The following is a 14,363-nucleotide window of genomic DNA, read 5'->3' as shown; positions in this document are numbered from 1 at the left end:
AATCAGAAAGAATCACAGAAATGCCCAGAGATTGAGTGTCCCTGTGACAACTCACAGAGCATGTGTCTTGTACATACCTTGTCCTGAATGTGCTGAGGCTGACTTTTCCTCTGAATGAAGAGTTCAGACCTCCAAGCAAACTCAAGTGCCTTTCACTGAGAAAGAGAAATATTTCTTCTGTGTGAAATGTGTTTTACCTCCCATGTGACTTCGCAGTTCCTATTGGAGCTTCAAATCTCATTCCGTGTCCCTCCCTGAGAACGCTTCCTCTCCCCCCGCCCCAGCCACAATCTGGGGTCTGTTTCTCTGGGCGTTCCCTCAGAGCACTCCCTTCACTGCTCCCCCTTCATACTTATTACGGGATCATCAAGAATTCACTACATTATTACTTTTTAAAATGTTTGTTCACACACCATGTAGTAGGTTTGCATTACATTTTTGGAGACAGAGAATAAAGAGAAAGAGACATGTACATGAAGCTATTCCAAATCCTGCATAAAACTTGATCTAGCAGGGGATTTGGGTGGAAATTCAAGTTGTAGTCAAGATTTAATTCTCTCAATTAGGTTTTCTTGCTCAGAACAGAAGGCAACATTCTCCAAAGAGCAAAATAATAGAAAACTGTCATGCATTTCCTGTATTATGAAAAAGAACTTTCTCTGCCTACCAAGACAAATCTTTGATTTTCTTAAGATAAGACATAGCTAGGAAAGGAGATTAGCTCTGCCACCAGGCCCATAAATACTACAAACCTCCATATTGGGCTTCAGGGACCACCCCTAGGAAGTTCTAATTTTGTATTACCTGGCTTATCTGATTGCTTTATTCTTTATTTACATATCTAGTATTTTTACTCATTTATAGAGCAGGAAAGCAAAGTAAGGAATTGGAAAGTTATTTTAAAACTATGCTAAGTGCATATTGACTAGCTGGGATCTTCACCTCAAGGTGTATTCTCAACAATAGGCTTGGAAACCTATAACACTGAGGTAATTATCTCAATTCATCACTTCAGTGAACTTGCAAAAAAAAAAAAGAAAAAAGAAAAACAGCATTTTATAAGCTAAGGGCAAAATGTCCACTTGAACTTGAACTTTGAGTCTTCCAAGACACTTAAAATTTCCAGGCAGTTGGTTAACACATATGGAATTTGCACATTTTATAAATATTTAGACATTTGTAAATACAATCTTGTTTTATACACCACTGTTGAATAACACGGGTGCTTTGCTCTTTAGGAAGAGTGTTCTATGGAACAATCAATAGCAAAACCCTGCATGGTTTATTTTCTATTATGTATACCTTACAGGTCATTGAGTCAAGTACTGTGGCAGGATTTCTAAAAGCCTGGTGATTTTTAGGAAAGATCATCAATAACATATGTAGCCGAGCAAGCTAAAATAATTACAATCAAATTTCATGCTTCAGGGCATAAACTGATTTCCTGCAAGGGTCAGGAAGGAATTATGCTGCCTTCACCAATGTGGACTGCATCGGGTAACTGACTCACCTACTTTTGTTTGGTTTTGTCCTTTTTTTTTCTGAAACAAATATACTGATCAGTTTTCTGAAGACTTTAGCTCTGGTTAGTCCATGCCCCTCCTCAGTCACATTATACCAGATTTGCTTTCTTTATGATATCTAGGAATTTTTCTCTGGAAATAGCCGCAGGATGGAGCCCTGGTTGGGAAATGTTGTCTATAAAATGTAAATGTCCCTTTTCGGACCTATTTTTTAAAGTTGAAGCTCTAGAAGGAGAAAATCGAAAGGAGAAGAAAGCAAAATAATATGATTTGGGATTTCAAGCACGCAGTCTTCACACATTTTCTGTTGGAGATCCTCTAAACCCATCTACTTCCGGTACTAGGTTTTATTCATCTTGCTTCTTTTCTCTACCTAACTTTGGCCACTGGCTCTCCCTCATTCAAAAATCTCAATCAAAACATGCATTTTCACTTCTCTGAACAGCTTCAGCATCAGGAACAAGAGATTCTAACTTTTGTCACCATATTTTGGATTGGGGGGAGGTGAGGTGGGGAAGAGGAGGGGAGAGAAGCAAATGGTTATTCTCAGGCGATGATTTTACCACAAACTTAGCACAGAGGCCTTTGAGCTAATTACGTTCTATATATCTGAGCCAACTAGCAGAGCTTCAAGCTGACACTAGGATACATCTGGGCCTGATAATAATTGCAAATACTCAGGGCACACTTTAAAAAAGAGCTTATGTTACAATGTGAAACAGCATGTTTTACAGTCCTCAGAACGGTCAGATAAATAAAACAGCTCTGAGTCCAGAGCTTTGTGGGGGGAAAATGTATTTTGTAACATTTCATTCAGAGCAGAAAAATTTCCCCACTGACAAGGGAACATTTGACCCGAAGAAAATGTTAAGTTCTACCCGCAGCTGTTTGAGGTAAAGGGAGAAAGAAGACCAGGCTGCCTTCAGTGATGTGGGCTATAAGATTACAATCACCTTGCGTTTAGAGAGACAGTTTTGGAGATTTGGGTCTGATTTGAGAGTGTCAAGGAGAATTTATAAAAAGCACCTTTTGCACATACATCCAAGGAGAGAGAGTAGGAAGGAAGAACCTGCACACTTCTCGGATGTATTGAGCATAAATGCTGAAAGGATAATTTGAGTTAATTTGTTAATTTTGGGGGCAGGTTTAGTGTGTTGAACACAGCTAGGTGACTTTCCAAAATAATCATTCATGCTTTGGGGCAATGGTGGACAGAGGGAGCAGAAAAGGAAAACAATTCCCAAAGTCAGTTTTGTGTAAGACAGTAACAATTGTCAGTTTCCACTGGGCATGAAGCTCCCATGCAGTTCTATCTGCTAACACACACTGTATGTCTGCAGCCGTCTTCTTTCCTCCTACGGAGACTTGCGAGGTCATAAAAGAGAGGGAGATCACTCACTTTAATCTGGTAATTTCCCTGTTCCTTAAATTCACATTTTTTTTAAGTGTAGCTTTGACACATTAGTATTTAATATTCTTGCCCTTCCATTTAGTACATGGTTTTGTGACACAAATACACCTACCCACACTACTCATGCTCTTCATCTCATGCCCCTACTCTTCCAGAATACTTTTATTTAAAAACTGCCTATCGTAACCATAACTTTATTACAGAGGGAACAAAATAATATGAGATCTTCCGTTTGTAGAGCACTTTGGATTTTACTGGTTAGCGCATCTCTTCTTTCTTCATTCTCAAACATCATGAGAGGGAGGGATTTAGCCCCCATTTGACAGATGTAGCAACTGAGGCTCAGAGACAGGTTTTAAGTTGTCCCAAATTCCACATCAGTAAGCATCAGAGCTCTTGCTCAAGTCCACGACTCACTGGAGTCTGTAACTAAATTAAGCGCCTTCAGCGGTTGTATTATCATTCAACTGCATAGCAATTTCAATTTCAAAAGCACTTTTCTTTTTTTTCCTACAACATCTCCTTTAATAAATAAATTCAAAGAACCCACCCATTTTAAAATCACTCTCAATTTAGAGGCATAGGGAAGTAATTAAATTTCTTAATGAAGATAAAGTAACAAACGTAATATGAATGTGGTATTCCTTTTCGGTATAGTCTCTTACATCTATGGGTATTAAATACACCTCTGAACATGTGTTATTTTAATGATTACATGCCATATCTCCCAACTTGTTCTCTCGAGGAAGAAAATAAACACAGATTTTCTTGAATATAATTAATGTGTTTCAAGACCACACTTCACATTTTCCTGAATCCCCCAACTCACTCAATTTTAAGGCCATCTCTCCTAAGACAAAAAAACACCCTTTTTTGGTAAGTCTTAGGAAGGTTTTTTTTTTGTTTATTTGTGGGGGGGAAATCAGTTTCTCTGGAAAGCCAGCTCCTGTGTTCTCAAGGGTTATAAAAATGGGAATCATTTTTATTGGCAATCCACTGGAATAGTGCTGAGACAAATGGAAACTTGAAGATAAGGATCCTCAGAGGTGAGAACATACAGCTGTTGGGAATTGCGAGAGAATCTGACCAATAAAGGAAGTCACTATTTTTCCAGGCCTAAAGTGAGTTATAGGGCGAGACGGGTGTTGTATATTTATGTAAGCCAGCAGCAGGGAGTTTAAGCGGCTGTATATTGCTGAAAGAGCATCATTCACATTCAGGCTGAGACAAAACGTGGAAATGAAGTAACATCCTGGCCGAAGAAGGCCTCACGACAGAATAATAACATTTCAGAGAGGGGGGCCGTGTGCGAGGCTGTGGGTAGGACTCAAAATGAGGAAATGATCAAGATGCCTTGTCAGGCCTTCAAAAAAAACAGTTACACACACACACACACACACACACACACACACTCAGGATTAAGGCCTGGCCAAGCGTCCTTGGGAAGGAAGGTCATTTATCTTTCACAGAAACGCGTACAATCACTTGCAACCTTCATCAGTATAGTCAGCAAGATAGCTTTGCCAAAAGTACTAGAAAAAATATATATCAATACACATATTACAGTTGAGACCCCTTTTGGTGTTTATTATTATCATACACTCTTGCCTCCTATATCAGCGTGGATACTAATTCAGGACAATATTTGAAGGACTAAAGCGGTTCTGGCAGCTCAAGAGATTCAAGGGAAGGGAGTGGGCGGGGAGGAGGGAGAAACTGTCTTATCTCCTGTGTTTATTCATTGTGTCCTTTTGTTTAGAGGAAGTTGCAAGTAGAATAAAAGGGTCTTGAAATTACACTCCTCTAATGACAAATGGTGAGAGGGAAAGAGAGACAATCCATTTCAGAAAGATGATCAAAAGAAGAGGGAAAAAAACAGAGTTTTAACATTAAAAAAATACACACAGCTAGTCTGTGGGACTCTTTGAAAATGCTGTCTTCTGTTTAGTAGAAATCATCTTGGGTGCACCCAAAAGCTAATTAAGATGTTGTCAGAAATTTTAATGGTGGATTGTGGTAAATATTTCAGAAACTTTAGTCATATTAGCAAAAAACACAATGTGAAATAAGAATCTCCAGTTACACAGAGAGCTTTTAGTTAATACTAAATTAGAATGGTTACTAAAATTGAGTCACTGGGATGAAAATAGTATATTTTATCCTTGAGGTTTATTTATTTTTGAAACGGATATGACAATTACGAAAAACTCAAGTAAAATTAAAAGGCTTTCTATAAAAATGTTTATGTGGTGTGCCACAGACTAGAGTTTTCCTTATTAGGACAAAGTGCAGTGAGATGTCAAAATGATTTTATGCTAGGAAAACATAATTTAAAACATAAAACACATATTTAAACCTTCAGAATATTTGGTTAAGTTTTAATAGCGGAATTACAAAATGAATAGACTTGCCTCTATTTTTCCTCTGCAGTTTTACAAGTGAATATTAAACTGCCATTAAAAAACAGTGATTGAAATGATTTAATTTCCTTCATTGACCCTTCTTTAAAAGTATTATTCCTCACTGGTTCAATCATGCCTGACAAGTTTGCACAATCAACCCCAATATTATTAGGACATGGTATTTAGTAACCTTTTCAAGAGCCAACGTCAAGGAAGACTAAGAATGAGTATAGGGCTCTTCTCCCTATAAAATGGTCAATTGCAAACAGGAACAGTTCATACATTTGTAGGTGAACTCACCAAACACAGAGCTGAAGCCAAAGATTTCTAGGAATGACAACTTCAGCACCTCCGTGAAATGATTCTACTTGCCAATTTCCTATTTTTCCACCGGGGACATCTTAAGGGTTGGGGTCATGCAAATTCATTCCTGGCTTCTGAAGCATCAGGTAATGGCCACCGCCAAAGGCAGGATTCCAAAACCATTAGCCCACTGGTCTGCTCCTATATGGGAAAACCTAGTATTTCAACCATACCCTGCCCCCCCATCTCCAGGCACACCGGCCTAGTACTAAAAATGCATTGGTGGGGAACACACTGAAATAGGTCACTCACTGAAGCATATCCTAGAAGTGCTTGAAAAAAAAATGCCATTTGCACACAGTTTGAGCTCCATTGAGAAAAATAATATCTTAAATACAGATTGTTCAGAGTCTCCAGTCCTGCGTTTTATATATATATATATAACCTATCTGTGCAGAATTTCTTGAACTAAGAATTATTGGTCACACCTGCAGCAGCTCATATAAAAAGCAATAGTGACAGGGGAAAAAAAAATTCTTCCTTTCTTTGGTTTCTCCCTTAAACATTTGAGGACTGTAAGGAAACATCAGTACAGTTGCAGGCATCCGTGTGTTGTGATGTGTTGAAAAAAAGAAACCTCCATTTAAACACGGATTTTAACCTTTCCACCTTAGCCTCTTACATTTTCTTTCCTTCTACTCAAAGCATTTAGGTAAATTAGGATGAGGTCCCTCCATAAAAATGCAAGGGGATCAGTTAAACTTTCATCTCTAATTTATTCATGAAGGAGCGAGGTCTTGCCTGGTCGTGCTGTGCATCATTCTGTCAGAATGACTTTCTCTCTTGTTGAGAAGGGAGATGGAAGGACAGGAAATCGGAGGCTTTGGCTTTGCTAGTAATTGCTGTGAGAATAAAAATGCTGGTGCCTTCTTGCTTGGTGAAGTGAATGTGAGCAAAAGTTTCAAAAATGAGGACCAGAACTGAATGAGCATCTATATGTGTGTGAATATACCAATAAAAAAACATATTATACATATAAATGTTTATATATTATAAATACATAATAAATAACATATAAATTTTATCTAATACATGTATAATATTAAAAAAATCATTCCATCTATCTGAACCGATTTATTTATCATCGTTGTATAGATGCACCATCATTTCAATGTACACGTGGGTACAAAGTATTTACAACAATGGAAAATACACCTGAATTAAATTTCCTAAATCATACCATTTCCAGATCTACTGGATTTTTGTACTTATAACTTTGTGTAAGCTTGACTCCGTGGACTGTCCACTTCGACAATTATTGTTCTCATGCATAAAGATTAAGCTCTCCATTGCCCTCTGTGTGCAAACAAATCCATGTGTATAGGCCCTAGGCATCCTTGAATATGTGCAAGTTCAGAAGATTTATCAGTCTTTTAAGAAATCCCTCATTTTCTCTTTCAAGTTTAGCTGTGGTTTAATACATTTAATGTTCTCTTTTTAAAGTTCCTCATCTTTTTTTTTCTTCTTAAATCATTTCCTGATTTTTATTGTTTTTTCTCCTTTCCTCCACTTTCAAATATATTTCACATTTGGAGGCATGTCGGAAAGGAGCAGAATCGTAATGTGAAAGACCTTATTCTAGTTGATGAATAGGTTCCTCGGTTTTGCCATTCCCACCCCAGCATTCAAAAATTATCATCTTTTATACATGTGAAAAAGGGAGGGGTTGGGATTTGGCATTAGTTCTTTTAGTCGTCAGGAAATTACAAAATGTACACTTGCGAAGTAAGCAATTTTTGCCGTCTGCCTGAACATCCATCTTTTTAATGAGCCTTGTTTATAACCTGACGCTATGTTTCTAGTCACCTACCCTGTTTACGTCTTTGGCCCCTTTAATTAAGAGAAGAACCAGTTAAAAGAAAGTAAGAAGAAATATTAATATGATCTGATTAATTCAGCTAGCAGGAGGTTATGGGGTATCAAGGTTATTATAACCTATAAAGGCAATGTGAATAAAGCTGTATTCATTTGTAATTTTATTAGGCGGAGCAAATTAGTGAGTCTGCATAGCAGTGACAAAAGACCGGTTTCTATTCTCCCTTACCCCCTACTGCAAGGGCCAGGTGCCCAAAGTTAGGCTCCATATTAGGCAAATGAGATCTGATAAATCTCAGCTGCACATCTAATGAGAGCCTCCAGAGCTGGTGCTGTGCTAATTTGGAAAGATTAGCTAGGATGTTTGTGTATGGTTGGTTAAAGTCCAATGGAATAAAAGTAAGACACAGAGAAGAGGAAGCAAAACCTAGAAAGGGTTAAATACAGTAAGACAATGGTCCTCTAGAAAAGGTAAGGCCAGAATTGATAATGGGCAAACTATTAGAAACAAACTATCAAGGGAAGTTTGAGGGGTGAAGTAAAACTTCTATTTTAAAAGAAATCTCAATGCTAACTAGTCCCTTTATAGATAAAAAAAGCAATAAGGTCCACCCATGTGGGCTGCTTTTCACCTCCTGGAACTTTCCCACTCCAGTTTCTCTGACATCAGGAACCAACCTTTTGTCTACTTTCAAGGAGTCAAAGGAAATTGCAGAGTTTTTTTTTCCAGCAAAGATGTGGGGGTGCCCTGATAAGTTAAGGAGAATTCAAAGTAAAAGAAAGTAGAGGGAGTTTTTAATACAAAGATTTCAATATCCATCAGGGGAACATTCCCATGGGCTGGTCTGTGGATTTTGAAAAAAGGCTTCATTATTCCGGAATCCTGACTAGACAAATTTGCTTGGGCCTCCAGTGTACAAATTATAGTTTCTCTTGTCTTGCTTGATCTCATCAATTCTTCTAAACTCTAATTTGACTAATCTGGTATTTGTTCTGGCTTGACTTGGCAACTCCTGCCCATGGCTCCTAACCTTACCGGGTCTTTGCCTGACTTCTCTGTTACAATTTTAACACTGAAAATTTGGAGGATCTCACATTCCACTGTAGTCCAGAAATAGATACCTATTTAGACATGAGTAAATACTATTCTATTCCAACACTTGAACTATATTGTGAAAATTCTTAGTCTGATATATACCCTGAACATAGACTCCTGAAGGACCCATCTGAGCTGTTAACCAACTCCAAGGTAGAAAATTAGTTTTTTACCATTAGTAGGGCATTCTATTGAGTACACTCTTAAAAGGAGAAAAATCATAAATTGGATAATAGCAGCAATGTAGTCAAAATAGATGACTTCAGAAACCCAATGGAAAAACGAAGGACATGCCTCTTAAAAAGGCATTCCAGTGGCCAAAATTATTTAAATGCTTTAAATTATATTAGGAACAAGCATAAAATAAGTTAAAAATTAAATAATAAAATATAAACTCTCCCTAGTTGAGTAGAGAAATGACTTCTCAAGGAAAAAAGGGAAAGAAAGAAAGAAAAAAAAACAAAACAAAACACTGGGAATCAATGAAAACAGCATTATTTTGGACTTAAGTTTTCTCTTACCTCCAAGTATAACGTAACATAAAAATCCTAAAAATGTGAATAAATAAATGAATCATTTAAGCAGTGCTCTATCCTTACTCTAAATCTGTCTCTAAAATTTCAAAAATTTATGTAAAAAAATCAATGTATATGAATGTGGGAGGAGACTCCCATCGTGAACATATTTAAATACCTCCCAAAGTCATTGGGATTTTTCCTCCTGAGCGATAATCTCCTTATTTAAAATTGCCTTGACCACATTTTCAACGGAAAATGTTCATGGGAATTTTTAGTATTTACGCAAAATGTAAATTGCCCTTTGATCCCCTTAATCAGCTCTTTGCTTCCACAGGTCAGATAGGAAATGGTTAAAAATCTCTGTAACAGCAGAAATGATGCATCATTCAGATGCAGCTAATACCATCATAGTAGAGACTCAGGGAATATCTACTGAGTCAAATAAGTCAAATAAGTGTTCAAGCGTATATAAACACACAGGTTGAGAAAACGATCGTTGGTTTTTCAATCAGAATCCATTCTTCCTTCGTTATTGGTGCCACCGCACTAAGAACATTTGGTTCTTTATGAATGGCAGGGGTTTAGAGCATGTCCCCTGGTCAGAATCCCAGCTCGGCCACCATATGCTGTGTGTCCTTAGGCAACTAACTTAACCTCTCTTTGCCTTAGTTTCCTCATGTGTACAAGGGGGAAAATAAGAGTAGTGCTTAGCTCTTGAAATTATTTTGAGAATTAAATGGTTTAGTACATATAAATCTCTTAGAAAAGTATTTAACATATGGTGATACTCCATAAACCTCAGCTCTAATTATCATTTTACCTTTTATTTTGGATAGTTTTTGGCAGTCTCTCCTTCATCCATTACCCCTTTGAAGGCAGGAATACTTTTATTCAACTCCTTGACACCTCAGTACCAAGCACAAAAGCTCTACCTAAAGAGAGGCACTCAAGACATGACAACGTCTTCTGACTAGAACATACCTTTCACTCTTAGTGCTTTGGATTTCTCTCTTAATCATCTGTTTTTTGTTTTCAATAACAACAATAAAGCATCAGATAACTATCATACAAAGCCACATGGCGGTTTGACTGGTAAGAGCCACATATTATGATAATGATAAAACATACACTTTATGTCATTATCTATTGGCTAACATACGGGTCTATGAACATATATGACCTTATTACTTCTCTCAAAAAAATTCAGTTGTTGGTGTTAGGATACTGGAAGAAGCAGAGATTTTAGAAAACTGGCTCTGTTAACTTCTAAGCTACTTTTCACATCTATTCAATGATAACATCCACTTCATGGGATTGTGGTGAGTCTAGGTGAGATAATATGTAAAGTACCTGGTACTCAGTAAATTATAGCCATTGTTACAAACACTGCAGAAAATTTTACCTCAGATGGTTCTCATGGGAATGAAAGACTTAGAGGAACCATCAGTGGATAATAGTTGTGTTTATAGTTGGTGATAGTGCTTGGATAAAAAGGATTCTGAGTCTGAGCCCGCACTCAGGGAAATGGTCCCTGATCCATGAACATACCTGCCTTGTGCACTATATGGGGAGGGTCGGCACCATGCAGGGGTCCAAGGCAGGTGTCTTTCTAAAAAATCTGCCCGTGGATTCTTTTGGGAGGTTGATGAAGCCTGTGAATCTGTCTCAGAAAAAAGTGATCTTAAAAAAGGATACAAAATGCATTTTAAAAAACAATCATTAAAATGTTAAAAAGACAAACTCATCATACCATAATATACATGTTTCTTTGTTAGGATAGTAAATAATGAGATCTAGTGACAGGTCTCATACCTACCATCTACCATCGTTCAAAGATGTATTGAGCGGGAATTCCCTGGCGGTCCAGTGGTTAGCACTCCTCGCTTTCACTTGCTGAGGTCCGGGATTCAATTCCTGGTAGGGGAACTAAGATCCTGCAAGCCAGCAGCAGCCAAATTAAAAAAAAAAAAAAGTTAAAAAAACCCCCACTTATTTATTAAAAAAAAAAACACAAAGAAGTATTGAGCATACATGATATTGTGAGTTATCTGTGACACATGTAATATAGTAGGAACATATCTGTGATATCTCTTGGTGACACTTCACAAGTATTGTTAGTGCTGTTATGATGTTTTATCCACATTCATAGTGAAAGGGAATGCTACCTTTCAGTTAGAAATCAGTGAAAATAAAGATGCAACTTTTGTCCGTGCAATTTCATAGGCCCCTTGCTCTAGAAGCCCAAATGAAGAATGACTGTGCTTAGAACCCCAAGTTAAAACCCCTGGTCTAAAACCTAGAAATTTCTTTTCATGGAATCAGCTTGGCATACTGTGTTTTTCCATAATCACCTCTCTATTTGCCCTTCAGCATATATACACCCATTTTATGAAGTTTGTAAAGACACTGAGTCCAAGTCTTAGAAATGGTTAGAATATTTAAATTGTTCTTCCTACCTAGACACAGGTTGATATAATTATTATAGTGTTTATGTTTCTAGCGGGTTGAACTATCTTGGTATAAATGCTGGAATTTTTAAATGATAGTCAAGTTTGAAGATAGATGCAAGTGTCATACTAAGCTATGACACTATTTTAAGCAATGAAATTCTTTAAGAACAGTTATAAAACAGGGAGTACCTTACATCTTGGGAAACATCATATCCAATTATGCAGGGTGATAAGATTAAAATAAACTTTGGACAATCATGCAGACTGTGGGATACTTAATTCCACCTAAACCTTAAAGCTTTTTGACATTGACCCCATATTCTCAGATAAATGTAATAATTCATTCTCCTAGATACAAAATGATTCTTCCTTCTGTTGCACTAAAAGCCCAGAGAGTATGTATATATATATATAGCTGGGTATACCAAAACCATTTGGGAGAGGCTGATGGGTATCTGTCAAAAGGTAAACACAATTTAGAGTAGGAATCCATTATAAAGACAGGATACCAGTCTAAACTGTTTTACATATTTACAAATATTTTGCATGTTATTAGCTCCCCATGAAAGTTCCATGTCCAGGGGATAGTGTTAAAATAAAATTTTTATTCATTGCCTACACATCTTCCTGCTGATTGAGAAAGAATTCAGTATGGGAGTCTGTGAAACTTGACCTTTCATAAGCAGACACACTGTCGTTCTTCCTTGCTTGTTTATATTTGTAGAACTAAAAAGATTAATTGATTGTTCAATGAATTATCACTTTACAGATCGGGTTAGTCTCTTAAACCACCAATCACCCTGTTAACACGTAGCTACAAATGAATTGTTTTCAATAGGATGAACATTATCCCCTATGTAGGTGTGGCAATTAGATTATTGATTTTAGGTAAATGTCTAGTTAATTATGCAATAGGCTTCATTTTGTCTGTTAATTAAGCTACTGCTCTTTTAAGTCAATAAACTATAGCCTCAGGAGAAGTAAGAAGTTTCCCATTAGAAGAGTCCAGGTACTTCCCCAAAAAAGGGACAGAATAGAGGGACCCCTCTTCCTTCAAAGCAAAGACCCAAATGAAGAAGAATTTTTAAGAGTGAATTGTATTTCCAGTTCATTCATGGTCCATTTCTATAATCAAGATTAAATGGAAATCTGAATAGAAATACTTGAAGAGAAACCAGTTATCTCTTTTTGTAAAAAACTCTGCCAAAAAGAAAATCAACTATCTCTGTCTTACTTCGTATCACAATGACCAGCTTTAACCTGCCTTTCACCCAGAATCCAACTCCTTCCAAAATGCTGTCATTATACTTGTCATTTAACTGTTAATCACTGATCTGACCTAGTAGGGTGAAAGGAATTGTCCTGGGAACAGAGCCGCAATGCAACTCAGAGTATTCTCAACAACACTCCGTACCCTGCTTCCTTTCTTCTGACCAAAGATTGATCCATAAATGTTGACTTTTGTCCTACTCTACTTGGGGATTGTTAGTTTTTTTTATCTGTTTCCCTTTTGGAGGGAGGGTTAGGGAAGGGTGGAAGGTGGGCCTCTACTTGTTTGCCTAAACACCTGAAATCTAAACTTGCCATGCCCCTCACCCTGATTTTATAACTTGGTGAGACTTCTGACCAGTTAATTGATCCCAGACTCTGCTGTGTCTATTCTGTCTTCAGTACCAATGTCACAACCATGTCGTCCCTTGCAAATCTGATAATGTTTTGTACATAGTAGAGGCACAATATTAATTGAATTAATGAATGGAAATTGTGTATTTGGTAAAGCCCTGGTTAAATTCTATGCAGGAAAGTCACGAGCTCCCAGACAATAATGAATTGATTCTTCTCTTTGCTTAGGCACTGACTGAAGGGTAGCCCACAGAAATAATAATGACAATGATAATCATTAATATTTATTGAGTGCTTACTAATTGAATATTCCAGACATCATTCTAAGATAAATGGCATGCATTATCTCACTTATTCCTCACAAGAGTACTTTTCAATACATACTTTATTATCCTCATTTTACAGATGGAGAAACTGAGGCATGGAACACAATGTCAGATACTAAGTGATGGAACTAGGATTCAAACCTAGGAAATATGACTACAGAATCTGTGCTTTTAACAACAACCCAGGCACCAGGGATCACTCAATAGACAAAATGATTGACCAGAGCCAAACGATGAAGTATATATCCAACTTGTCCTCTTGACCTGAAAATTTTTGGTAAAAATAATAGCCAATATTTAATAAGAACTTATTCCATTGGCTCAGTTTCAGAGTGGCCAGGCAGACTGTCATTTTAACAGTCACAGCTCGACCAGTCAAGAAGGCATTGGAGTCTATGAAACAGATTGGGTGATGGACAAAGGAACACTTGTGAGTCCAATATTAGCATCCTTCTTTCTGCTAATGATTTTAATACTAGATACTAGAATAACGCATGAATAAGATTTCTTTTCTCCTGACCAAATTACTTGTTCATAGCATAGAAGTATCTACAGACAAAGTATACACATTATACTTTTATTTGAATATTCCCCAATTAGTTTACAATAAGGTTGGACATAGTCCTACTGACCACAGAATGACTCTTGCTGCTTCTTCAAAACTAGGATATTTCCTTTTATGGTGAAAGTTATAATTAGCTGAAGAATCCTAAACTGTACTTGTTAAAAATAATCCCCATATAAGAAACCTGGTAAAAGTTATGCTGGTGTTTGCACAAAGCCAGTTATACATAATTTTGTGAAGCTGTTTTCAATCATGCAAATGATTTTTTCCT

General features: G+C 37.0%; 1 long non-coding RNA gene across 2 annotated transcripts in view; it reads right to left on the bottom strand.

Moving 5' to 3' along the window:
- The window catches only part of LOC309627200, a 115,130-nt gene extending 107,319 nt beyond the window's left edge, over positions 1–7,811 (bottom strand). For both annotated transcript variants that reach the window (XR_014243580.1, XR_014243581.1), the window contains exon 1: positions 78–7,811. This is a non-coding gene — a long non-coding RNA (uncharacterized lncRNA). The remainder of the gene's footprint in view (positions 1–77) is intronic.
- Positions 7,812–14,363: the final 6,552 nt, after the last annotated feature.

The sequence above is a fragment of the Balaenoptera borealis genome (genome assembly GCF_965194805.1).
Source record: "Balaenoptera borealis genome assembly, chromosome: 3".
Lineage (NCBI taxonomy): Eukaryota > Metazoa > Chordata > Mammalia > Artiodactyla > Balaenopteridae > Balaenoptera > Balaenoptera borealis.
Note: the sequence above shows the minus strand (reverse complement) of the source record. Positions and strands in the feature narration are given on the sequence as shown.